The sequence below is a fragment of the Bicyclus anynana genome, chromosome 14, assembly GCF_947172395.1.
Source record: "Bicyclus anynana chromosome 14, ilBicAnyn1.1, whole genome shotgun sequence".
Taxonomy (NCBI): domain Eukaryota; kingdom Metazoa; phylum Arthropoda; class Insecta; order Lepidoptera; family Nymphalidae; genus Bicyclus; species Bicyclus anynana.
The window spans coordinates 13,271,899-13,299,883 of NC_069096.1; the positions used below are offsets into that span (position 1 = coordinate 13,271,899).

General features: G+C 35.3%; 1 protein-coding gene across 7 annotated transcripts in view; it reads left to right on the top strand.

The window, feature by feature from the left end:
• Positions 1-681: 681 nt before the first annotated feature.
• LOC112048768 (POU domain, class 6, transcription factor 2) overlaps positions 682-27,985 on the top strand; it is a 244,286-nt gene continuing 216,982 nt past the window's right edge. For 4 of the 7 annotated variants that reach the window (XM_052885576.1, XM_052885578.1, XM_052885577.1 and 1 more), the window contains exons 1-2: positions 686-1,104; positions 14,580-14,673. The gene's annotated coding sequence lies outside the window, so the exon portion shown is untranslated. Of the gene's footprint in view, positions 1,105-14,579; positions 14,674-27,985 lie in introns of all 7 variants that reach the window. The other 3 variants (XM_052885580.1, XM_052885583.1, XM_052885582.1) reach the window with 3 other exon arrangements.

Sequence of the window (27,985 nt, forward strand, 5' to 3'; positions counted from 1 at the left end):
GGTTTAGGACGTTTAGAGCCTATGCAGTGTGCAAGCTAGAGTCGTGCACTCAAATCGAGTAGTTTGGAGTGAAATGGCCCACTAAGGTGATGCGCTGGGATCGTCGGCTCGCGCCGATAATGCATTGTCCAGTTACGAACACCCCCGAAAATATAGCATGCGAAAAAACCGTCCGCACCACCTCCCGCTAGCGTTAATGTCCCCCCACCGCGCACTAAGCTTCTTTTTTTAATACATAACTTTTTTTCAAGATGCATTTTTACATGTTTCGGCCTAAAACTTTACACACCCAGCAGTACGGGCCGACAGAATCGGTAACGCCTATCGGCGCTCGGATTTCTCTTTCCTGCTGCGGCGCCGCGCCGACCGGACGATAGTGGCGCGAGCGAAACGGCACCATCCGTGGCCACTGTTGCGTCTTAAACCAAGATTAAGGCTCTATTCTGGTATTTCGGACGCAAATTCTTGTCCCGAAAGCGTCGTACGTCAACGTTTGCTCTCCGAGCCCGAGCCTCGAACGTAAACAACGTTACGCACCGCGTTTAATTGTTAAATACGGTTAGTTGAGAACGAGCGGCGTCTGAAAGAAGGCGAACGCTATACGTCTCACTCTAGCGTCCAGTGCGAAGGCATTCGCGCCACGACAATTGAGTTGAGTTGAATTGAATTGAGTCGGTTAAACCGTAAAAATGGTGCGGGCGGGTATAGCGGCGCGAGAAAGAGACGAACGAAAGGCGGGTTGGCCGAGACCGCTGCCTTCTTCTCTTCGACTTACGCCGAATCGCGACTAGTGAACGTCAGCGTTCTGACGTGGACGGCCGTATCGCGTTCGCCGGGCTCCGTTTGACAGATACAAAAAATATTGTTTCGCGCGTCTTTTGACAGATAAAACTAAACTTTTTAGTGCGTTCGGAAACTGGACTGTATATTTTGGTGTTGTTTACTGGTTTTTACTATAAAGGAGACATACTTGCAGTGTAATTACCGGCTTGGAGTGGCCGTTGAAACGATTTAGAGTGATGAATCAGCGAACGCCGGCTAATTAACATCGTCACTGTTACGAAAACAAATCTTAATACTTCCACCTATTATTAATTGAACATTGTAAGTATTATCTTTTGTATTATAATAATAATAAACACTATTTATATTAGTATCTAAACAATAATAGACATGCCACATGCATCATGAATAAATTTTCTTAGAAATATCTTGAAGGACCTCCGTTCAATAATTTTAATATAAAAATGTAATCATAAAAAAAAAGCTAAATTAATTTATTAATTATCTGTATTTAATATTAGTACTACAGAAGTTTTATCTGAATATAATTTATAAACATGGAAAACTTAGTTTAAACGAAAAGACAAGCCTTCGCGTTTAATTTGACATATTTTAAAGTTATAGCTACTTGTAACTGTCAAAAAGTTTATGCAAAATGTAACGTATTATAAAACTTTTCGTTAACATTCTGTCTCTGTCACAGAAGATTGGTTCTGCGCGAAATTTGGACAAAGTTTCGTGCTGGTCGTTTTGCCGCGTTTTTGTGAAAAAAAAAACAGCGGAAAAACGTGATTTTTCTCGATAAAGAGGAAAAGTTGGGCACTGGGCGGGGCGTCGAGCGAACAGCTGATTGGCGTAGCATGTGTTGGGTTTTTCTGTAGGTATTTTTTGTTCGTTTTGTTTTCGCGTCGCAGTGGAAATTTTAATATAGAGTGTATATAGTGAGCGGCTCTCTTAATATTGTTGTTATGTGCGCAACGGAATGTTTATATTGGAAATAAGGTTTTTGATTTTATATTTCATCAAATATTTAAGTAAGTATTATTAATATATATTTTTTTTGTTTTTGATTTTTTTCTTTAATCAGTAAACTTAGTTGATACTTTTATATGATTTGTTTGTTAACCGGAATGTTTATAATGAAAATAAATTTTCTGCTACGTATTTTTTAAATTTTTCGCACACACCTAATTAATACCTATATTAATTAATCTATATTTTATACTACAATTAGGTACCTACATAGGAGTAAAATACATAAAATATTCTATAATTTTTTTTAAATATTTATTGATATTTTTTAAATGAGTGACTTATTGTGATTTTATTTTAACAAGACGGTAAGTGTAAATCTACAGTAACATTCAAGAATTAATAATTTTTAATACTGAAAGTTAATAGTAATAATTTTAATTAATAAATAAGTAAAATATGATTAGTAGATATTAAATAAAAAATACAAACTAAATTGATATTTAATGAAATTTAAAATACAATTGTTATTAAAGATGATAAATGTACATACCTATCTTAATTTAATAATATCTAAGCATTTTTGACAATAATCATAGTTAATGTATATAGAGATCAACACCTATCTAAACTGTTAACATGTAGGAACCTAATATAAAATGCACAGCATTGAAATACTGTTATTTAAAAAAATATCTGTAAAAGTAATTTATGCCGCGAAACGTTGTAAAATGTGGTTTTTATACCATACGACTACGACACGACAATCTGTCCAAAGTCTAACATTAAGTCGAATCATTTCAAAACATTCGATCCAGCAAAAGCATAAATAAAAACCTTCCTTCCGGAGAGGGATATGGAGCTTAGCCCACCACGCTGCTCCTATGCAGTTTGGTGATAATGTTAAATTCTTTAACGACACGATGACTAATGTAAAATAACCATAGAGATAAAAAAAATATTTTATTTTATTATTTTTTTTTTAAAGTAGGCTAGAAAAAATATAATGGAAAAGGAAATTTTGAATTTTTACAAAAAACAACAGAAAAACGTAGTTGTGATATTTTCTACATAGTTGAAGTAGAACAAACACACAAGCAGTGGTGTAAGTAGAACATACGTATTTGTTAAATATGTTTGTTTACTTCTGAGCTCATGGTCTCACGAGTTGGACTATTTGAGCTGTGGGCCTGTGACGTTTTTACAACCCTACCGCCCTATAGTTACGTCACTGCACTGAAGCCCTAACTATATCAAAGCCAATCTCGACGAATAATTTTAGTAATTATAATAAATTTCTAAAATGATGAATAGAAATCTAATTTAAAAGCCTACAATATAATTATAAGTAGATATGGTAAATATCTTTTGAAAATTTCATATTTTTTTATTTTACTTATATATTTTTTGTTGATAAACATTTCAGATCGATTTTTACTTTACTAATAATATAACTGCATGTATGTTTCCTACGCTAATATATATTTGGAAAGTTAATATCAAAACCTTATTTATCCAACTATATTATATATATTTATAAACTCGAGTTAAGCCACATACATTTAGTTTATCTCAGTTTAATATAATACACACATAAAATTTTAAATTTTAGCTACTTTTTTTCGCCCGATAAAAATAACTTTTTAGCGGAGTGTTGTTTGGCACTTAAAAGCCGCCAAAATTATAAAAAAAAAATAATAATAAGACCATCTTCATACATAAATGAGCTACTTAAATTACTTGCTAAGTAATTTGGCAAAGATAGCAAGCATGCGGCTACTTTTAATTGATTTTTTTATAGACATACCAGTACTTTTGTTAACCTGAAGAGTTTATTTTTGGAAACTTATCAAGAAATTCACTAACTACATTATTTATTTATGTTATTACAATTTCTCAGAAGCTAAAAAAGCTCCCTCCAAAAAATAAAAATATATTTCCAAAAACATCTTGTTGCATATCCTATCTTAATGCATACCCTACTTATCATTTTAATTGCAATATTTAACAGATGGGATTTAAGGGTACTTCAGATGGAGACATGCTATATTTCGTCACTAACGTAAATCGGGATAGGGGTTAGAAGTTTAATTATGAAACTCGGTATTTTTTTTGGAGTATCACTTTTAAATAAATTCAGTCATTCTAGAGATTATCCCGAACATACAGACAGGCATACATACAAAAAAAAAGCATTTGTGGAAACATTTATTTTGATCTCACAGACATTTCAATTTTAATTATTTTTACAGTGCGCAATAAAACCAACTGTGGTTTGTGTTTGCATTATGGCTTAAATATGTATTAAATATGTATTTTGTAGAATAATAAATAAAATAAATAATTTAATGTAATATACCTATTGACTACGTAACTACAGAAAAAAAACTCACTAGGTGGTCTTCAAAGTAGGTTTCATATCTTAACGAAATCTATTTCTATCTGATCACATCATTATTCTACAAAGTTGTCATTGGACTAAATGAATGTAACTGGAGTGAGTCAGTCAGTTGAGGCGGTTTATTGTTGTGAATCACTCACTACAATTGTCCTAAACCGTTATACGGAGATTGTTCTAATTTGCAATTAATAATATTACGTTTAATACGTAATTATTACATAGGTACCTACATATTGTGTTTATAACTCTAGTTTAATTATTTAAAGCTAAGGACTAATGTATTAATAGATATAATTATTTAAAGATATTGCACAAAATGACGTATCAAAAATAAAAATTTTTAAACATAAATTGAAGTTAATTTGAAATTATTATTAGCTTATAAAATCCTGACCTTTCTACTTTAAAGTATAAACTGACCTACAAAGATTCCCCTCCTATTTACCCCTGATAGTGGGTATAAATCTCGTAAATTCCGATCTTACTCTGCAAATCGTGCAAAATTTTCAAGTCAAGTTACTTAACTTCAAGTCTCTACATGGAATAGTTTCTGAGATCTCGTGACAAGTCAATAAATCGCATCGTGATGAGTCATTTTATTTATACATGGCTAACTTCTGAAAATCCGTTTTAAAATCAGAGATTCCTAATTCATAGACATATCAGGCATTAGAAATTACATTTCACATTACAGTGAATATGTTCTATACAAATGCATCCTATTTTAGGTGATAACTTTCTTGTGCCTCTCAATTATGCAATGTGCATGACTATGTTCTGAATATACTTTGTAATGTCAGTAGTTTTTGATTCTTAAGATACAGGCAGCCATATATTCATTATAGCAGTATTCTTGCCATCATACGACGTAGGCATGATTTGTATAGATATTAGGATAAATTACCTAACTTATTCTTTCTCAATAAAAAAAGCAGACAGAAAATATTACATATTTATACAAACGCGTCCCATTTTATCTGTATTTACAAGCAAGCGAGGGTTGAGTACGATCGCTTAATATATATAAATAGCAACTTTCAGCTGTTCACTACGTTGCCTCGTCTGCATAGTAGCTTTTGTTTATACGACTTGTTGACGAAACAAACAGATATCCCACCTGATGTTAAGTAGTATAGCTGTATCGTAGAGCAGAGCATTTAGTTCGTAGAGAACATTCGCTAGGCTAGCGACATGTCCTGCAATGCCATGTCCGTCAGCCTGAGCATATAGAGCATCTAGTGTTATGCCTTATTTGTCTGTTGACACTGACATACAGTTCTAACAGACTATCCAGAGCCTCTCACACTGTAATGGAAATACAGTCCACTTTTTATTTTCAAATTTCTGATTTGTTGAAAAGTCTGATTAAATGTTGCGACGAAGGAACGTATAAGACTACCTAAATACTGTATACATGATTTCTAGTACTTATCTAGATATCCTGTAAACATCTTGCACTGTAAATGTTAGAATTCCTACGTGGCATTCTTACATGGTTGACATCGTCGTCATCAACCCATATTCGGCTCACTGCTGAGCTCGAGTCTCTTCTTAGAATGAGAGGGGTAAGGCCAATAGTCCACCACGCTGGCCCAATGCGGATTGGCAGGCTTCACACACGCAGAGAATTAAGATAATTCTCTGGTATGTAGGTTTCCTCGCGATGTTTTCCTTCACCGATTATAGTGATATTTAATTTCTTAAAATGCACACAACTGAAAAGTTGGAGGTGCATGCCCCGGACCGGATACGAACCCACACCCTCCGCAATCGGAGGCAGAGGTCATATCCACTGGGCTATCACGGCTCTCATGGTTGACATCAAGGCGACCCAATTTTATTGCTTGTACTTTTATCTCTTATGCGTGGAATGGCTCTGTTTCTGATGAATTTCTTTCTTGCTTATTAGATAGTTTCTTGCCAATTATTCGAATTTCAAAGTGAGTAATAACTGCTTCTGATATGCTTGGTCTGTGTTTCTTTCCACCTAAGTAATTTAATGAGCTACTTGGAAGTGTATAACATTATCCAAAAAGTGATATTTTCTTGGCAAGCGCTCCTCGATTTAGACTTTAGCTTTCCACGAGGCATTACTGTGGTCAAGCACAAACCATTCCATAAATCTCCATATGTATAGCTGACGCCGCGCGGTTTCACCCGCGTAGCTCCCGATTCCGTAGGAATACGGGGACAATATATAGCCTTCAGCCTTCCTCAATAAATGGGCTATCTAACACTGAAAGAAATTTTTCAAATCAGACCAGTAGTTCCTGAGATTAGCGCGTTTAAGCAAACAAACAAACTCTTCAGCTACAGATAATATTAGTATACATCGCTGTCGATGTTAACAGAGAGGAAAGAAAAGTAGAAAGAAAAAAGAGAGAGAAACAGTGTTGTTGTTTAGTGTTTTAAACCAATTGTAGAAAGGCTTTTAACTTTACTCAGGGTAAGTTTCCCGGTTGAGATACATCTCAAAGAGCTCTTCTAAAAACATTCTAATTAAAAAGATATAATTAAACATTAATTGAGGCCCTATACTACTGTCACAGAGTCCAAAACACCAGCTTTATATCTAGTTTAACATAAATAAGTGGAAAACATCTTACACTTTTACGACAAACTGAATACCGTCTGACATCAAGTTTTATAACCGTTCAAACAATTACGTCTAATCAGGCCGGAATTCTTTCTCTCTCCCGCTGATATGAAAATAGCGAGTGTGAGGGGAACGCACGTAGCGACTCCGCTACGCCCATCAATGTCTAATTGCTTTTATTATTTTAAGGCATCGTAATCATTATGGCTGCAATAAAAATTGTAATTACTTCTCATTAGTTCAATTAAGAATTTTCTAGACACGGTTTAGTTGATGTGTTGATTGCGAACAGTGACGATATTGTTAGGGAAAGTTAATAAATTGCGTCACTTCTATATATCTAACTGATTAATAGCCTAATAACCTTTCAAATAAGGGACTCTATCGATGGGATGCCACAAATCTAACAGTCTAACAACTATCTACAATCTACATTATTTCCCATGAAAAAAAAAATACGTCTTGGGACTCCCGCACACGGGCCACCAGCCACAACCAAAAACGCCGCTGTTCGTTTCTTGTGGCCCGCACCGGCCACTAAACACCAATACAAAACGCCGCAACACGCCACTCGCGCGATTATGATACTACAACTGGGCTTAAAAAGTAGCAGTTACCGACTGCAAGTGTCGACCATCGGCCACAAGTGTAAGTGGCTGTGGCCCCTTCTTGCTTGCTTGCTTCTTGTAGCAGCGTTTGTGGCTGTCGCGTGTGGCCCGTGTGCGGCGACACTTATTCTTTGACAATTTGAAACTTTCAAGATTAGTTAAAACTGTGCTGTTAAAACTGAAGGTCTGTATTTAGCCCCTGCATTCTGTAAAGATAAAGCGATGTGACATCGCTCATTTCCATGGCAACTTCGTTGTTAGTGACAGTTTATTTTTGGCATCCCATAGATATAAAGTTAAATTTCTAATTCGAAACTTGTTAAAGGCGAATGTTACATCGACGAGTATAAAAAAGCGGTTCACACTTCTGAATTCTGATCCTGATTTTACCCGATATGTACACTGTCTTATGTCAATGAATAAACACAAAATGTCAAAATGTTCTTAGCCACTTTTCAGTGCGAAATCACGTGTTGCGTTTCACACCATAAGCAATGCGTAAATGTGTTATGACGCCATTTAAAAAAAAGTTGTGTGTCTAAAGTCTGTATTTTTTATTTTGTATAATAATGTATAAATTTTTTTATTTTACTTATGTAAATGTCATTTACATATTCTAAACAATGTTTTTAAATTAACAGAAATAAGTAAATAGAGCCCTTTGTGATTCCGACGACACACTACTATATATTATACTAGCGGACGCCCGCGACTTCGTCCGCGTAAATTTCGATGTCAACTTTACTACTACCCCTACCCTACCCTACCACTACCCCAACCCTACCCAACCCCTACATCTACCCTACCCCTACCCTACCCTACCATACCCCTACCCCCACTCTACCCCTACCCTACCCCAAACCTACTCCTACCCTACCCCTACCTTACCTACACTCTACCCCCATCCTACCCCTACCCCCATCCTACCCCTACCCTCCCCGTACCCTATCCCTTTCCTACCCCTATCCCACCCCTATCTTACGCCTATCCTACCCCTACCCTACCACTTCCCTATCCTACCCGTACCTCTACCCTACCACTACCCTACCTCTACCCCTACCCTACCACTACCCTAAACCCGGCCCTAAACCTACCCTACCCCTACACTACCCCTACGCTTCCCTACCCGTACCCTACCCTACCCTGTAACTTCTCTATCTTACTCCTACCCTTAGCAAAATCGTTCCAGTCCTTCGAGAGTGGTGGTATGACCAAGAGAAATAGAGACTTCTATGCTAATAATATAAAGAGGTAAAGTTCGTGTGGTTGTAGGAGGTAATCTCTGGATCTACTGGACCGATTTGGAAAATTGTTTTATCAATAGAAAGCTACGTTATTTGCGAGTGTCATGGGCTATGTTTGATCGCCATATTCACACGGAAACGGGAACTACGTAAATGAAAGCGCCGGGCGTCATATAGCGGAATTTCTGCGTCTTTTAGAAATGTATTATCTCCGAAACTATTTAAGTAATTAACATACTGTAAAGGGCAAATCTTATCTCTATAATATCCTTGTGATTATTAAATAATTTATTTTAATAAGGATTAAAGTATAGTTGTATAAATAATGACGTAAACCTAAGTATATAAAATAAATAATTTTTAAAACACAAAAGGTACTATATCTGCTAATATATAGAAGATAGATATATGGTGTCGCGGACTTTTTTGTAGAACTTTTAAAGATACATAAAGTTTCCATACATTAATTTCAATTTTACACAATAGTTAAGGCAGCGCATGCGAATAAGTCTGTTTAAGAGGATTTTCAGTCCGACCTGTATGACCAAAACTGCGATAACTCGGCTAATATATATGATACCAATATAAAATATAGCCTATAGCACTCCCCGATAATGTAGCATTCTACTGGTGAAAGAATTTTTAAAATCGGACCAGTAGTTCCGAAGATTACCCCATTTAAAAAATGTGACAAACTTACAAACTTACAAACTTTACCTCTTTATAATATTAGTATATATTATACTATAATATATATTATATTATATACTATATATTATACGCTATATTGTAGTATACACGTAACAAAACTTCTTAAGTAATGCGAAATAATAAACAGTAGACATTGAAGTACTGTAATAAGAAGAAGTCGTGTGTACTCGGCGACTACAAATTGTGTTCCAAGTATAAGCTGAGAGCCAGTAGTCTTTGTTCTGTTAGCGTATCTACAAAGCTTTTTTACTTTGTATGCACCCTTGCCACGGTAATTTGTGTTTGTTGGGAATAACTCTGTCACTACTGTATATATTTTTATGCAGATTCCAGTATTTAATAAAAATAAGGATAATAAATTTATTAACATACGAGTAGATAAATATTTATTAAATATCTTTGACATAGATCCAGCCAGGCTCGCTGTTCATATCTCACATATTTTATCCCTTTCTGGATTTTTTTCATAAAGAATATTTATTTTCTTAAAAAAATATACATTGTAAAGTCCAAATTGGACTATGCCCAGCTAAGCGTAACACACGTAAGTGGATAAAGGTTGTATTTGCTTTGTTGTTAATAGTTGATCACAAAGAAAAATTCTAGCGTCTGTGGACTCTTGGTCTATAAAATAGGCAAGGGGAGTAGCAATCGAGTTAAAACGGGTCACTTATTCAATAGAAGCCAAATATTTTTTCATCTTGTGTTGTAGCCGTCATGCAAAAAGAGCGTTAACAGTGCGTTGGGTGATTTAAAAATTTTCAAGTAAATAGCTTTTATCGTAATAGGAGTAGTATTCGAGATTATTGTGCTAACCGGGATACTGCACATGATTTGAAAGTATATAACGGATATAAAATATTTTTTTATGTTCATAATCATATTTAAAAATTATACATACAGGGTGCTCGGGACTATAATTTCCCATAACTCTAGGGTTATATTCTGTAAGGAAAATTAATTGAAAATGTCTATAGAACATGTGTTCTGAAATAAATATAAATATAAATAAATAATATTTCTTATTGTGTCCCTTATAATATGACTCATGAAGTAGCTTACTAGTGAAGTGCATAGTGCAAGTTGCAATATCTCGTCGATATTGACAGTCTTACCACTACGATTACGTATTTTAAAATGCAAAGATAGATAAAGGCGTGTGTTATATGGATAGTCGGAATTATTTGAATTACTTAGTATAAAAACATAAAAAGTTTTTTTTTTTAATTTAAAAAAAGTAGTTATGTAATTCGGCTCCGTTCTACGTGAACGTTTCTAAGTGAAGTCGTCAACACTTTGAAGTTATGGGAGATACTCCCGAGCATCCTTTATAAGATAAACACATAAACATTGATGGAATTTGATTTATTTACTTATACGAACTCAGGAAATATTTCCTACATTTTTAATAATAAAAACATTCTATAAACATCCCGCCCGCCCTTGCAATGGATTGTAAGCGGAGCGAGCATTTTGTATTGTACGGCGGCCTTAGGGATTGCGCGGCCCTTAGCAGTAGAAATGAGACCTTAGGCCTTATTTTCCAGGCCTTTGCAACATTTGCATTATTGACAATCGAGAATCTTATAATATATTGAAATCAATATACGAGTACTTTTTAAATTAATTATGGCACTTAAATTGTTTTTACTAAGGTTCTTATCTGCCCCCACGCAAAATTAATTTAGATGAGTGACGACAACTATGTCTCTACTTCAATAATATAAAAAAACTAGTCTTTAGTTAATTTCCTTCATTAAAAATAAAAAAAGTATTTACAAGTACCTTAAACATTTGCTTGGAACATGCAGCACAATGCTGAGCTGGATCATTTTTCAAGGTTGTGCTAAATATGACTTAGTGGTGTATTTATGCTAAGACTACTTTTGGTTTTGACTACGTGGTCTGGGCAGTAGTAGACAATAGTTTTAGTGGGGCACAATTTTTGAATTTTTTTTTTCTTTCTTTCTTTACCTACAAGTGATTTAATTAAAATTAAACTAGGCAAAAAACATTTTTTTTTAATTACCCACATAGATGACGTGTTCAAGTAATAACTATTTGTGATACTCGCAGACATTTCCGCCCGCCCTTTGTGAATGGGATCGTGCAAGCGAAGCAACAACGGGAGACGTTCTTGATGCCAATGGGCATTGACAAATATCAACACTGTTTTACTTGAACAATGCTGAAATTAACTATTAATTAATTAATTCTATAATAAAAGACGCTATATCTTGGTTACGTTAAATCTAAATATGGGCCTCATAAGAAGGCTCAGAGTCACACTTACAAATTTTATAAACGCTAGTGTGAGTTTCGAATTAAAGAAAGTTTATTTAGAACACACATCACACAAAAAAAAACAACTAGCATGATGTGATCCTAAAAGGGTCTCCACTCAGCTGCTGAATTAATTTGAATTCACCTCTATCTCTCTCTGTCTAACACGATACTAAAGAAAGAGAAAGATAGAGGTGAATCTGAAATTCGTACTTGCAATATAGACAAAACATCGTTACAGAATTACGTTTCAAATTTTAAACTACGAAACAGAGAAAAAAATAAGGGTTCCGTTTTTGTACTACGTAAGTTCGGAACCCTAAAAAGAAAGGAAACCTTTGATTTAAAGTGTAAAATGTATGCGAATAGAAACACTTCCCTTAGGTTTGATTTACCACGTGGTTAACACGTGTTCGTTTAAAAGTGACACTCTCTCGGTTTTCGCCCGCGCTTTGTGAATAGGGTCGGGTTAGCGGAAACTCGGTAAGGGGTAGCTTGGGGTTCACAGAGGGTCAAGTAAATTTGAAATTCGAACGTTAAATTATTTTGTTTTTATGCATCTGTCTGTTCACGCCAATCTCCGAAACTTTTGAGATTAAATCTCACTGGGAGTAACATTCTTCGGCCGTGCCTAGTTACCACATTAGAAAGCGTAACCAATTAAGCGTTCCAGTACGATGCTACTTTGAACCAATCAGTGGCAAATAAATAAAACTAAGCTAAATAAATAAAATATCTACCTACCCCCAGCGCCATTTTAGACTACATCCCACTTAACAACTTGCAGTCAAGTATTTTTTGTCAGTATACAGTAAAAGCTTATTATTCGCGGGGGATACGTTCTATAAATTTGTCGCGAATACAGAGACCGTAAATGGTATTTTATATGGGATTATAAGGGAAACGTTTTTGGGTGACAAAAAAAAACAAATATGTAAAGAAAAAACGATTAATTGAAGTTATTTATAAACTATTATCTTCATTGATAAACTATCAGTCATAGACAATGGTTTGAAGAATTTTGATTTTTTTTCTTGCTTGACATTTTTTAAAAGCTTTTATTCAGATTGATTTTAAGCAGTGGCATTCTTAAACTATCCATTCGCAATTTCGGCAATAGGTATTTGCAAGTTAAAGTTTAAATTTGCAGATTTTACGTCAGTTTCGTCAGTCAGATCCGCGAATAACGAAATTATTAGCCGCGAATAGGTATAGGAATTGGGACGCAATTTTTTAAACCGCGAATAGTGAATAACGTGAAACGTAAATAAAGGAAGCGTGAATAAGGAGTTTTTACTGTATATCATTTGAGTATACTCTTACTGGAGCTGCGTGTTGGGTTTTAACTCCATATTCGCACTCGTATACGAAAATCCTGTCTATGCCAAGTGAACGACACGCAAAACATGATTTAACCTAAACGATTAAAATTAGGAAAATCTTTCAAGTTTGTTTTATATGAATTTAAATAAATTTCAATAGTAAAAGGTATCTGAATAATCAAACACAAAGTAACCTTCAATATGACCTCCAATTAATTGCGTTTTTAAAATTAATTCAATAATTAATTTAATGACACATAATGACAATCGCATCAAATTAACCATTAAATTAGAATCGCATAATAAAAGCAAATTGTTTTCGTAAAAACCTTGGATGATTGATATTAATTAAAATTTATGATTATTTTCAAGCAAATCACACGGTACGAGTATAATAGGAAATATCATATTTTAAGTAATCGTTCTTAATTATTTTAATTTCATACATAATATAAAAATATATTGTTTACTATGAGGAGAAATGAGGAGATCCGCAGACGAACCAAAGTCACCGACATAGCTCAGCGAGTCGCGAAGCTGAAGTGGCAATGGGCAGGCCACATAGTTCGAAGAACCGATGGACGTTGGGGTCCCACGGTGCAGGAATGGCGACCCCGCACCGGAAGTGTTGGTCGACCCTCCACTAGGTGGACCGAAGACATCAAGCGGGTTGCAGGGAGCCGCTGGATGCTGGCGGCTTGAGACCGTTTTGTTTGGAAGTCCATGCAAGAGCCTATGTCCAGCAGTGGACGTCCATCGGCTGGCAATGATGATGATGATGATTGTTTACTATAAAATACATACTACATAATCAATCTACTAATCTAACTACTCCTTAATCAAATATCTGGTAACAATCCGCCAATTCGTATTTGTGTAGCGTAGTGGGTTATATTTAATAATGAAACCTACATACCTGAGAATGTTTTTAATTATCTGCGTGTGTGAAGTCTGCCTATACGCATTGGGCCCTATTTTTATGGGGTAGGTATTAAAAAAATCTCAAAAATTTTTTGATGATTTCAATCTAGTAGAACAATAATGATTAGTTTAAGATCAGTTTTCGTCGTCGTCGTTATCAACCCATACACGGCTCACTGCTGAGCTCGAGTCTCCTCTCAGAATGAGAGGGATTAGGCCAATAGTCCACCACGCTGGCCCAATGCGGATTGGCAGACTTCACACACGCAAAGAATTAAGAAATTCTCTGGTATGCAGGTTTCCTCACGATGTTTTCCTTCACCGATTGAGACACGTGATATTTAATTTCTTAAAATGCACACAACTGAAAAGTCAACTATACTACAACCTTTCTTGATGAGTACCTACTGTTTAACAACAAAGAAATTAGAAATGAAGGTAGAAAACGCATGTCATTTCATAACTTATTTATTTTAAATTATGTATGGTTTGTGTATAAAATGTTATATAAAACATATTAACCATGTCTAACTGTTCTAAGCTTATTAGTCAAATTTATTTTCATTAATATAAGAACAACTTAATTATAATTATTATTAGGTGTGAAATGACTAGTGATTTATACCCTCATTTTTATTTTTTTTTTGTTGGTAAATAGCACACATCAATAAAGGCTGTAGTATAGTCTATTAATTAATAGTAGTACTAGTACTATAAAAGTTGTTTTCTTTGTCTTAGTTTCGGCGCTGTGTTCCGGACGGCGGCAAGCTGTTTTACCCCTACCTGAAAACGTCCTCCCTACAAAGGGACTTTCTATTTGCCAGTGGCTCCGGTAAGTCGCTCATTGCGTTATACGGAAAATGTTTTTCACGCTCCTCGTAACTAGCTTAGCTTTAAGAGCGCGCAGCGTGTCGGTACGATATGGATAAAATTCGAAGCGCAAACGAGACGCCGAATTATGACTTTCACGTGAGTGAAAAGCACGGCGCGATTGACGCGCGACGCAAATTTTATGACGTGAGCGCCAAAACCATATTTACCTAATTGCAAGTATATTAAACAACATAACGAAAAACAAAATGGCCATGTTCAAGATATAGGTATATATCTTTTAAATATTTTTCTATACAAAACAAAAATTTAAGAAAATAAGTTTGCTTTTTCTGAGATTGAAAGCAAAATGTAAGCAAAACATGTATTTTTCAAAAAAATAAACTATCGAGAAAAGTTTTACAAATTGTGTATTTTGTATAGTCATAATGAAGCTAACACTTTGAAATATCATTTACCCAAATATCAGGCTCCTAACTTTTCCAGAATCTGAGATCCAGAACCATTTGTAACCACCAAATTACATATTGCACACTCTTAACTGCCTCATTGGTCCCGTGGTTAGCTGGTTCAGCTAGGGAAAATGAGGTCCAGTAAAAAAATACGTTATTGGGATTTTTCTTACAAGGAAAATCTTAATAGCAGCCTGGAGTTGGAAAGTTGGCGGTGTTAGTACACCCCCGTGCCTCGGAGAGCACGTAAAGCCGTCGGTCCTGTGCCTGATCTCACCGGTCGTGTCGGTCTGCCGTCCCATCGGATTTCGAGAGTGAGGGAAGAGAGAGTGCACCTGTGCTTGCGCATACACTTGTGCACTATAATATCTTCTGCGTACATGGTAAATCTCACCATGAGATTATCTGCCATAACCGAAAAGTCGGTCGGGAGCATAAGTATTATTATTAACTAGCTACAGTGAAATGAGATTTTTTTTTGCATTTTTGCACCTTCAATCTAAAGTAATATTGTAAAGATGATTTTTGTTAGTTTGTGTGTTAACAGAGGCGATGATTCCTACCAACCCGATTCCTATCGGGTTACCTTTTAAAAATCCACTGTATATATTCCACAATATATAATTTAACGTTCTCAGTCAAAAACACTTTAACACTTTAAACCACATGAACGGGTTACCTACGAGAAAATTTCAGTCTTCGCTACTGATACCTACCGATGGTTGTCGAATTCATCTGTATCACGAATCACGATAACACAGATGACGGTGTCAGATCGATTTTACCGCTGACAAAGTCAGATAAGTAAAGTCATTCATGTTTGTTTTAATCAAATAAAAATATATATTTTGATTGTGATTAAACTGTTGTATAATTAAATGTTTTTTGTTGATTTAAATATCAGAAGTACAGTTAACAGAAATTATAGGGAACATGGTAATTATTATTGTTCGAATAACAACATCATAATTATTAGGACGCAATAAATTTTCCACCAACTGTTTAACTAACCCTCAGTCAAGCTATACATTATACAAACAATATGTAAGCTAAAGTAATAGCTTACCTTATATTTTTTATAATGTATCTATAGCTAATAAAAAAAATATGTTGCGGAAAACGTAGTAACTAGTTCCTTCTACTAGCATACTAAGGTATGAAACAAGTATTGTGGCCCCCCAGTTTTTTTATATTTCTGATCAGGCTATAAAAGCAATTATAAAGTACCGTCGTCGTATAAATATCCACTTCAAATAGAAAATGTAAACTAATAAATTACATAAATTTTCTAGTAACAGTTTTTTTGTTGACTGTACTCAAATAACACACATGTTAACAGCGATTATGCCGTCAATGCATAAATTATAGCCAGCGTTAATGATAGTTCCACATCTGTGAAATATCTTCAGTTAATCTTTGGTTAATCTTAAGTTAATCTTCGGTTATCGTTCCTCTAATATCGGAAGGGATTTTGGGCACCATAAAATTTGATGTAAACGTATGTTTGTCTATAAAAATGAAGTAGTAATACATTTTATTTACAAGCATGTAATACTAACACCCTTTATTGCTTTGTGTGTTTATTTTAGAACAATTAAACGAATAAAGAAGCCGTTTAGAACTATTGTGGGATAAAAGTGAATTATTGGATGTATTTTTTTGTTATCGCACTATGGTGAAGTAAGGGTTATGGTTTTAATAGAAGGTAATATGTATGTACGAGTGAGTTTATATTTAAGTATGGTACATCGTATCGCTTAAACTGTTATGGACATTTCAAATCGTTAGAGTGTGTAATATAAACTTTTGTTTTATAGATTTTAGCGACCTATATAGCTTTGGTTTGTAATTGCAGGTGACGTTTTAAGTTCTATTTCCAGTTCGGTTATTTTTTTTTGAATTGGTTCAAGTTTGGAGTAGTAGATACTGGTGTAAATCTAACTCTGAAAACTCCGACTTTGCGATTTAGCATTCCTGTACTATACAGGATGTCCCGTAATTAATGGTAGAAATACCACCTAATTATTGAAAACTAATTTGAATAGTTAGGGTTAAAACTAAGTGACCAGTTTTTTTTTAACTTTTATATGTGGTGTATATACCATTTGCGTTTTATCCATTAATTACGGGATACCCTGTATAGCAAAATGAATCAGAGTAAAAATATATTCCCTAACATATTTTTTAGACAAAACAAAACGCGGATTAATATTGCTTTATGATTCACATGATTACGTCTAGCATTTTAAGTAAAAGTCTATAGAGTACGATGAAACCTTTCGAGTAACTACTCGATTCCATAACTAGTCGTTGAAGTAATAAAAAGACAATCGCATTTTTCCCCCGATTCCGATTAGCCGTTTGCCGTATTAATTCCCGCGATTGGTAAATAACGAGCCGCCTCGATAAGTGAATCACAATTTCACCGCGGGCGCGATTAGATCTCCGAGAAACGCTCATAAATCCAGCCAAGCCGTACTGTTTAGTTTGGAAGCTCCCTACCAATAATTATACAATAATTCATACTTTAATAAATACTAATAAATCGTGGCCACACCGCCGCATTATCCGCTATTACACGATGTAATTATAGCCAATAAATTACCAAATAATACATCAATCAGACGTGTTATAATTTTATTATTATTATTCTTTTTTATTCCCTCCGCCGAGCGAGGCAATTTTATTAAAATTATATACGTCGCTTCAAATTGGGGTTGCTGGAGGCAACAAAACTTAATTATATAGGTAATGTTTAATGATATATTCCGATAATAAGCTACCTGATCTTTCTCGGGTATAAATCAAATATTTCATTAAAATTCGAACCGCTTACAACCCTTCATTGGGAACTGTTATTAGGGTTTCGGGTAGGATTGCGCGAATCCAAAACGTTGGGACTACTCGACGGATAGCATTATCGCGACGTTGATGAATGGGATCGATTTGGCGAGCGTAATTATTGTTATACTCATTTTTTTAGCTTTGCTCCGGTTTAGAGCAATTCGCGGGTTTTGTTTAATTGGAAATTAGCCAAACGGGTTAACTTTTTAGAATAAAACGGAGCTTTAATCGTAATCTTATCAATAATGCATGTGAACAGGGTTTTTGTATTCAACATTATGAGTCTGTTTGACATTATTTTCATGGTTATCTCCGTGTCTCGTCATTGTCAACCCATATTCGGCTCACTGCTGAGTTCGAGTCTCCTCTGGGCTGAGCTGGGCTACTGCCGAAAATTTGGAAAAACTATTAAAACCATTTACATCGAGTAGGATTTACAATTCAATTCCGTCAATGAGCAGAGATCCTGCCTCTGGTTCGAAAACTTAAGAGACATTGGATATACTAAAATTAAGATCATCATCATCATTAACAACCCATATCAGGCTCACTGCTGAGCACGGTTCTCCTCTTATTTTGAGTTAAGTCCACCACACGCTGGCATAATTTGGATTGGCAGACACACATAGAGAATTAAGAAAATTCTCAGGCATGCAGGTTTCCTCACGATGTTTTTCCAACACCGTTTAAGACACGTGATATTTAATTTCTTAAAATGCACATAACTGAAAACTTGGAGGTGAATGCCCCGGACCGGATTCGAACCTTCAAATAGAAGGCTGAGGTCACATCTTTATATAGAAGATACGGGTTTGTAATAGGTACAACTGACTTCCTAACTGTGGTCTAGTGGTCAAACATTTGATAAACCTAGGACCTTATAATCCACAGCCAAGCAAATTAAGCACTGCACCAGCGAGGCAATCGCGTAGGGTATAAAGCTACTTTAATTTGTATCCACACCAGTCCCTCGGTCAGTGTTAAAACTTAGCTCGCGGCGTTATTTCGCATTAACACCCTTGTCCAATAAATTATAATAGGAAAGCAATTAAAAAAAAATGTTCTATTTTTTTGTTATTTGTTAACCATGTGCCTTGTAATTAACTTCAAGTACTTATTTCATGAAATATGTATTTGAATTTTTTTTGACGGCCTCCGTGGCGCAGTGGCTTGCGCGGTGGATTTACAAGACGGAGGTCCTGGGTTCGATCCCCGGCTGGACAGATTGAGATTTTCTTAATTTGTCCAGGTCTGGCTGGTGGGAGGCTTCGGCCGTGGCTAGTTACCACCCTACCGGCAAAGACGTACCGCCAAGCGATTTAGCGTTCCGGTACGATGCCGTGTAGAAACCGAAAGGGGTGTGGATTTTCATCCTCCTCCTAACAAGTTAGCCCGCTTCCATCTTAGACTGCATCATCACTTACCATCAGGTGAGATTGTAGTCAAGGGCTAACTTGTAAAGAATAAAAAAAAAAAAAAAAAAAAAAACGGAGGTCCTGGGTTCGATCCCCGGCTGGGCTGATTGAGATTTTCTTAATTTGTCCAGGTCTGGCTGGTGGGAGGCTTCGGCCGTGGCTAGTTACCGCCCTACCGACAAAGACGTACCGCCAAGCTATTTAGCGTTCCGGTACGATGCCGAGTAGAAACCGAAAGGGGTGTGGATTTTCATCCTCCTCCTAACAAGTTAGCCCGCTTCCATCTTAGACTGCATCATCACTTACCATCAGGTGAGATTGTAGTCAAGGGCTTACTTGTAAAGAATAAAAAAAAAGAACGAAAAAACAGTGCCTAGAGTTTTTCTTTGTTAAAGGTAGTAACACACTGAGAAACTGTTTTGCATATAATATTTTGTCTTGTCGTGCAACTTATTTAATAGTAAGTCAAATGTCATATAGGTTCAAGCCTTATATACATATATTCAAAATGACATGTACCTACATATTATTAAGAAGACGTTAATAGTAGACGATAAACGTCGAGACCGCGCTGACATTGCATTTTTTATGTACAGGAAAATATGGTATTTTGATCAGTTTGCTTTTTAGGGTAGGGCCGAACCTTTTTTTTTATTTTGGCCAAATTAACATAAGGGTCACTTGATGTTAAATGATTGCCACCGTAGTACCAGAAGCTATGCGAAAGCGTTGCTATCATTTAAGGAATCCGTTTATCTACCCCTTAAATGACCCTAAACTGAAACAATTGAAAATTGATAACCAACCACCCAGATTGTGAGGGTAGAGCTAATTTCTATGGCGCATAGTTCAGTATTACTTTCATTATTATAAAGTAAGTAAATAGTAAGTAATGGTGACGTTTTTTTATAACTATAGCTAAAACGGTTGAACAATATGCAATTATTTTTTTAATAGTAAAAAGTCGTAAATACTTTTTGTCATACAAAAGTTGTTAGTGTGATGTAGCTCGCTCCCGCTCGCATTCGCCTCGGGCGGTACGGTCTGCATGAAGATTACCCGTCCAATAAATTATAATATGTAAATTAAAAACTTAACTTTTTTGCATTCATTACTTTTAACCGATAACTATTGTAATTGACTTTTGTAATCGTAAGTTAACATGCAGAATAGATGAATAAATAGAAATGCTTTCGTGTAACTAATTAAAATTAATATCAAATAAATAGTAATGAACACGACAACCTTGTCATTTTATTAATTATATTACTATCATCATTAACACCCGATATACTTTCACTGCTGGACCTAGGCCCCGTGCATGGACTTCCAAACAAAATGGTTGCCAGCATCCAGTGGCTCCCTTCAACACGCTTGACGTCCTCGGTCCACCTATTAGGGGCCGACCAATACTGCGCTTTCCGGTGCGGCGTCGCCATTCCAGCGCCAATAAATTCCTTAATTTTTTGATAAGTAAATTAAAAATGCATGTAACTATGGATGGTGTGATTTCCGAAATAATTTAAGAGTCGAATTTGCAAGGCATACAAGCATTTTCTGTGTTATCCGAGGCTTATTTAAATTATTACCTGGCTTGTAAACACATTCAAACATTGTATATCTGAAAAAATTATTTAAATAAAAACAAATTTAATATTCATATGCAATAGGAATATTTGTCGTGTTAAAAAAAAATTGAAATAAAATACTTTAAATTAAAAAAGAAATCGTCTGAAACCTTTTTTTGCTAACGCTACACAACATGACCTTGGTGATAATCGAATACTTAGTGTTTTCGATTAAACTAAGTGCATTTACTCTTTTAATCGGTCACTTCGGAATATAGTTTTCTATTCAATTTCAGTTATTATTTTGTTTTCCACCTTTTTTATATGTCGCGAATGAAACTATTGACATATGAGGCTTATAGATATAGAATGTGAATGTTATATAAGCGTCATTATGAAGTATAAGCAAACGCCCGCGCGTGAAAGTTAGTTTTTTACAATTCCCGCGGGAACCATGGATTTTTCAGAGATGAAAATTAACCTATGTGTTAATCCAGATTAAAAACTATTTCCATTCCAAATTTCAGCCAAATCGCTTCAGTAGCTGCGTAAAGGAGGAACAAACATACTTACACACTTACACACACACAAACTTTCGCTTTTTTAATATTAGTGTGATATAATAAGCGCACCTTGTGGGGTGTTGTTTGTTAAAGGATTATTATCATTTGATACCCGTTAAGTCACCTGCTTGTTGGCAAAAAAATACACATAACAGAAGTAAGATGATGAGGTTGTTGTTCTAATTGACGTTATAATATATGATCAAACGAACTTCTCAAGCGAAGTTCGATCATTATTATATGAATCGCTTCATTTGAAGATATAAATATTCACCAGGTTTACCTGTAAGTTTTTTTTTTTATTCTTTACAAGTTAGCCCTTGACTACAATCTCACCTGATGGTAAGTGATGACGCAGTCTAAGATGGAAGCGGGGTAACTTGTTAGAAGGAGGATGAAAATCCACACCCGTTTCGGTTTCTACACGGCATTGTACCGGAACGCTAAATCGCTTGGCGGTACGTCTTTGCCGGTAGGGTGGTAACTAGCCACGGCCGAAGCCTCCCACCAGCCAAAAAAGTTAAAGGGACTACCTGGTGTATATTTATATCTAAAAAATTAAGCGATGAAATATAATTATATTAAGAGATCAATGATTGAAAATTATAACCTATAAATAGAGCAACATTTTACAGGAAATGCAAGTAACACTTCTTACAAAATGAGATGTATCTATAAACTTGAGGCGTAGTAGTATGAGATCCGGTATAAGGAAATATACCCTCATCTGATCATTATCAACCCATATTCGGCTCACTGCTGAGCTTGAGTACCCTCTCAGAATAAGAGGGGTTAGGCAAATAGTCCACCACGCTGGCCCAATGCGGATTGGCAGACTTCACACACGTAGTGAATTAAGAAAATTCTCTGGTATGCAGGTTTCCTCACGAATCACGATGTTTTTCTTTCACCGTTTCAGACACGTGATATTTAATTTCTTAAAATGAACATCGCACCGGATTCGAACCCACACCTTCTGGAATCGGAGGCAGAGCTCACATCTACTGGGCTATCACGGCTCTTCGGTTGTTTATTTGGCATAAGAAATAAATGATAGAAAATATTCAAATTGACACATTTCAAATAGGTTGCCTAGTGAATTTGCGCCTGGTGAGTAGTAAATGATTAAATGTTTTATTAAATTTATTTAATCTACTTCCCTCTTTGATTAAATAATAAAAATCTAACACTATTTAAAAGAATATACCCAACGGAATTGAAAACGTAATGGTTGCTGCAACTGTGGGGTTGCCAGATATTAACAGTTAATTAATGTTATACAAATACTAAACCAGTGAAAATTTGGCTGGTGGGAGGCTTCGGCTGTGGCTAGTTACAACCCTACCAACAAAGACATACCGCCAAGTGATTTAGCGTTCCGGCATAGAAAATACATGCTCTAGTACGATGTCGTGTACCTAGAAACCGAAAGTAGTGTGGATTTCATGCTACTTCTAACAATTTAGCCCGCTCTCATCTTAGATTGCATCATCACTTACCATCAGGTGAGATTTTAGTCAAGGGCTAACTTGTAAAGAATTAAAAAAAATAAAAAATAATCATATCCTCGATTAAGATTGTTAAGGCAACCCATTGAAAATATATTTATTGATATATTTATAACTTTTTTTTTATCTAGTAAACAGGTCGGTGAAGATACCTACGGGATCTTAGATTATGATAATTGCAAAGTAGATCAATCAATAACTAATAGTAATAAACTTCCGCCCAGTAACATCTGCGTATTCAATACAATAACTCTTAATTAGGAGCTCTTAATCTAATTCATAATTTGAAAGAAGATTACTCTTTGAATGGACCCAAAATGGCCCCCATGGTAATACAAATATAAGTACCTTTGTAATTTGGGCCAATTAGTTAACTACGCGGAAGGGGGCACTCCATTTGATAAATTGGTTAAATTTCACTAGTTATCAATGGGAGGGCAGATTTAGACAATCAATACAAGAGGTCATTTCCTCTTATTTTTTTTTGTAGGCAACTTTAAACTATTTCGCAAGGTTTTCATTACTAATCAAAACAATCATCCTTGAGACTAATCACCGACTCACTCGGAAAATGGTACATTTAAAAAATTACATATTTTTGTGTTGGAAGTCGGTGTTTTTTTTACTATTGACTGATGTTAATTTATTTATTTATAACACATTTGCTCGTAAAGTACCGCTTATTTTACCAATTTCAATATTGTAATGCATCTCATTGTACACATGTGCCGTAATGTAAAGTAAAATGCACATGTGCCGTAATGTAATATAAAACCTTTATCATCCGTCTAAAAACGAACGGTACTTTTTTAAATCTTGGCAAAGAGTTTTTATGTCAGAAAAGTGCTGACATTTTATGAATAAAATTAACTTTGTGAGATAAAATGTAATAAAAAAGCATTTAATTCTTTAATTTTAATAATTTTGACAACAAATGTCAACCGTTTATCTGTATCAGAAACACAAAAATATTTATTTACTTTATTAGTAATACTGGCTGTTTTTGGAGCATTTGTCTAAAAAAAACAAACGCTGGTGTGCGCACTTCGTTATCTGTGCAAAAATTACAAGCGTATCGAAATATCGTCTGGAAAACAGGCAAAAATGCAAATTCATTTTCAGAAAGTGTGTTCAAAGTGCGTTTCCTCGCACATGTGTTATAAAACGTCGTATGACATACGTGCGACTACGTCGTACGACATACGACTTTGATAATTACAGCCTCTGCTTCCTTACTATAGCTCTCGCCTTTGGCTCGAGCTGCAATATCGCCTCAGCTGTAATTTTCAACTTACCGCTCTTAAATAATAATGTACTATTTATATTACTGGATTCGATTGCTTAAAATCGTTGTCATCCATCATAATATACCTTATTTCTTTATACCTCATTATAACGCGTAATCTCAAAACATTACTCCGTATATCGACATTGAATATATTAAACACTTTACGATGTCCATTAGGTGGTAATAAAGAGTAATAATATTTTGTTTATCTTACTAATTAACTGACCGCAAGGCCGCTACGTACCGCCGGGTTATTTCTAAGACAACTTAATTACGAAAATTATATGCGTCATTGGACCGATCTGTACTTGTAAGAGACGTTGAGTTTTGCTGACAGTGTTATTGTTGATTTTTGTCAAGTAAATCATGTTTTAATCTTAACATCCATCGTTATCAGCATATTTTGATGGCCCACTATAAGGCCAAGTCACCTTAAGCCGAGGGTAAATGGAGCTTAAACCCACCACGCTCCAATACGGGTTGGCAGGTTGACTCTTCAACGATCATTATCAGATGGTAATGATAATGATGCGTGATCGAATCAGAAATGAGGAGATCCGCAGAAGAACCAAAGTCACCGACATAGCTCAACGAGTTGCGAAGCTGAAGTGGCAATGGGCGGGGCACATAGTTCGAAGAGCCGATGGACGTTGGGGTCCCAAAGTTCTGGAATGGCGACCCCGCACTAGTAAGGACAGTGTTGGCCGACCCCCCACCAGGTGGACTGACGACATCAAGCGATTCGCAGGGATTCGCTGGATGCAGGTGGCTCAGTATCGTGATGTTTGGAAGTCCTTACAAAAGGCCTATGTCCTGCAGTGGACGTCCATCGGCTGATATGATAATGATGATGATGAATGATAATGACCGGGACTTTGAAAGCTTTACTTGCTCTCCGAGGTACAGGGGTATGTAACACCTCGAACTTCCCCTGTCCGGGTTGAGAATTTCTCTCAGCCCTAACTCTCAGCCCTACCCAAGACTTGAACCCAAAATCTCGTGGTCCGAAGTCTTATAGACTAACCACTAGGCCAACGCGGCCACTAAAGCTTTAATTTATGATACAATGTACAATTTATTACAATACATTACGTAAAGTAAGTAATAATGATAAGAAAAATTGTAACATCTAACTTAAAGCTACGAGGCTTAGAAACGCGAGAAGAATTCGACAACAAACAGCCACTCAATATTATATGTCTAATAACGGTTTAACTTTTACTTGAGTAAATAAAGTTATCATACAAATCATCTACACAAATTCAAACAAACCGACACTGGCGGTGGTAAAGTCAGTCGTAAAACAAAAACTGTAAAAAGCCTTAGAAAATGCGCATACTGCAACGACACGACAAAACGTCTTATCAGACAAATTGTCTTGACTAATGTCACATATTTATTTTCTCCCTTCTACTTAACTTCAACATGTAAGTTGTTTCGAGTTAACATTGGTGATCTTACACAACTGTATTTGGAATTACAATGTTGAATCTCAATAGATCAACAATTTAGAGGGTGGACTCAAATTTGAAAACTCTGTAATCTAACTCGGTTGGACACTGAGGAATACAAATCTATACTAATATTATAAAGCTAAAGAGTTTGTTTGTTTACTTGAACACGCTAATCTCAGGAAATACTGGTCCGATTTGAAAAATTATTTTAATGTTAAATAGCCCATTTATTGAGGAAGGCTATCAGTGTCATCAGCCAATCCAGTGTCATGTTTTAATTAAAGCCGTTTCTGAAAGAACCCTAGAAATTTTGTAATTTAAACGGCTTGAATTAAAACATCACTGGCTTGGCCCGCCTTCAAACTGATCAGAAGGTAGCACATAGGTAAGATGAAGTCGGTTGAATTTTTTTATTAAAATTTTTTTATTATTATTTATCAAACAAATCACACTCACAAATACTATTAAATTCGGTCGGCAAACATTTTAACAAGATAATCTTTCGAATTAACTTCCTGGACACTAATTTCAGGAACTAAAGAACAAACTTTTTCTGTAGTTTTTATACATTTTATCGAGCGACAAGTCGCCAGTAGCGCTAGCGACTTATTATTTATCTTACAATACGATGAACACTAAGGAATACCATTAAATTACATGGTCGGTAAACATTTGAACATGATGTGCTTTCTAATTAACTTCTAATTAAGGTGTTTATTGCGATAGCGGCTAATTACTTAATTAATAGCTCATTAGTGACACTATGATGACATCAAATGTGATTGTCTATTAAAAAGGTATTTAATATGTATGACCTTGTTAGCAGTTAGAGTTACTACTGCATTTAACCATCTAATGTAGTTAGGTGTTACAAATATTAATTATTGATTATCACATTAATTAGAAATGTGTGTAGAACGCTAAATCTTAGGTTTGATTCCTGGTTGGGACAATAAATATTTTCTATCTATTCTTGGTAGTCATCATCATTATCAACCCATATTCGGCTCACTGCTGAGCACGAGTCTCCTCTCAGAATAAGAAAGGTTAGGCCAATAGTCCTCCACGCTGGCCTAATACGGATTGGCAGACTTCACATACGTAGAGAATTAAAAAATTCTCAGGTGTTGCATTTCCTCACGATATTTTTTATTCACCGTTTGAGACACGTGATGCTTAATTTTTTAAAAAGCACATAACTAAAAAGTTGGAGATGCATGCCCTTTTTCTTTACTAGTTTTTTAATCAAAATGTCTTTTAAACAATAAAAAAAAAACAAATAATAATTATTATTTGTTTACAAATAATAATTATTATTTGTTTATTTTTATATGTGACAAATATTCCCATTCCTCTCCAACTAGTCGGGAAAGACTGTATTATTAGGAGTGGGTACAATAGACCAACGGGGCGGGGATCAAACCACCACCCCTCGGTGACGAGTCCGACTGCTCTTACCGTTGAGCTATTCAGGATATAATTATTATATTATATTATTAGAGTACGAGAAATGATACTTAATGAGAATTCGTCAACGGAAAAACCACAGTAAAGATATTACAAGCAGTATAATAACTCGGCCGTATTTTTGAAATAAATACCTACAGCCGCGCGGTACGTAAACATGTCATAGGGCTGCCCGCATGCAGCAATTTAATTACATTTGCTAACTTTGTGTTTCCACTTAGTTTTGTGATTGTAAATAAACATTTTTTTATATAAACAAATAAAATACTTTGTAAATTGTAGTAAAATGTGCAAGCCTTTTAGTTTGTGCCGGTTTTTGTGAAACGATTTGGATGAAATTTCTAGTGCGTCACCAGCCAAACATACAGCTTGTAGACCAGAATCTCAAATGTTACCACCGAGATTCTGGCTTTCGGATCTATACCCGTAGGAGGATGCGGGGTTAAGTAAACAAAAAAAACACTTTTACAGTAATCACCGGTATTTGGCTTCTATATTTTTAGATGAACCTTTTTTTTTACAATATAAAAGTAATGCTAAACCCTTGAGAAACCCTAAAAGGACAAAATATTAATGGGTTAAATTACATAAAAAAAACTAGGTTTCCTAAATGTTAAGTTACTTTGTACATACTTTGTAAATAAACAGTGGTTATCTCAAATATTTGTTTTATTATACCAATCCTTGGGGATTAGATGGTGTCGATATAGCGTTTGGATTTTTGTTGACCAAACCACTGCCACGGCTAGGTATT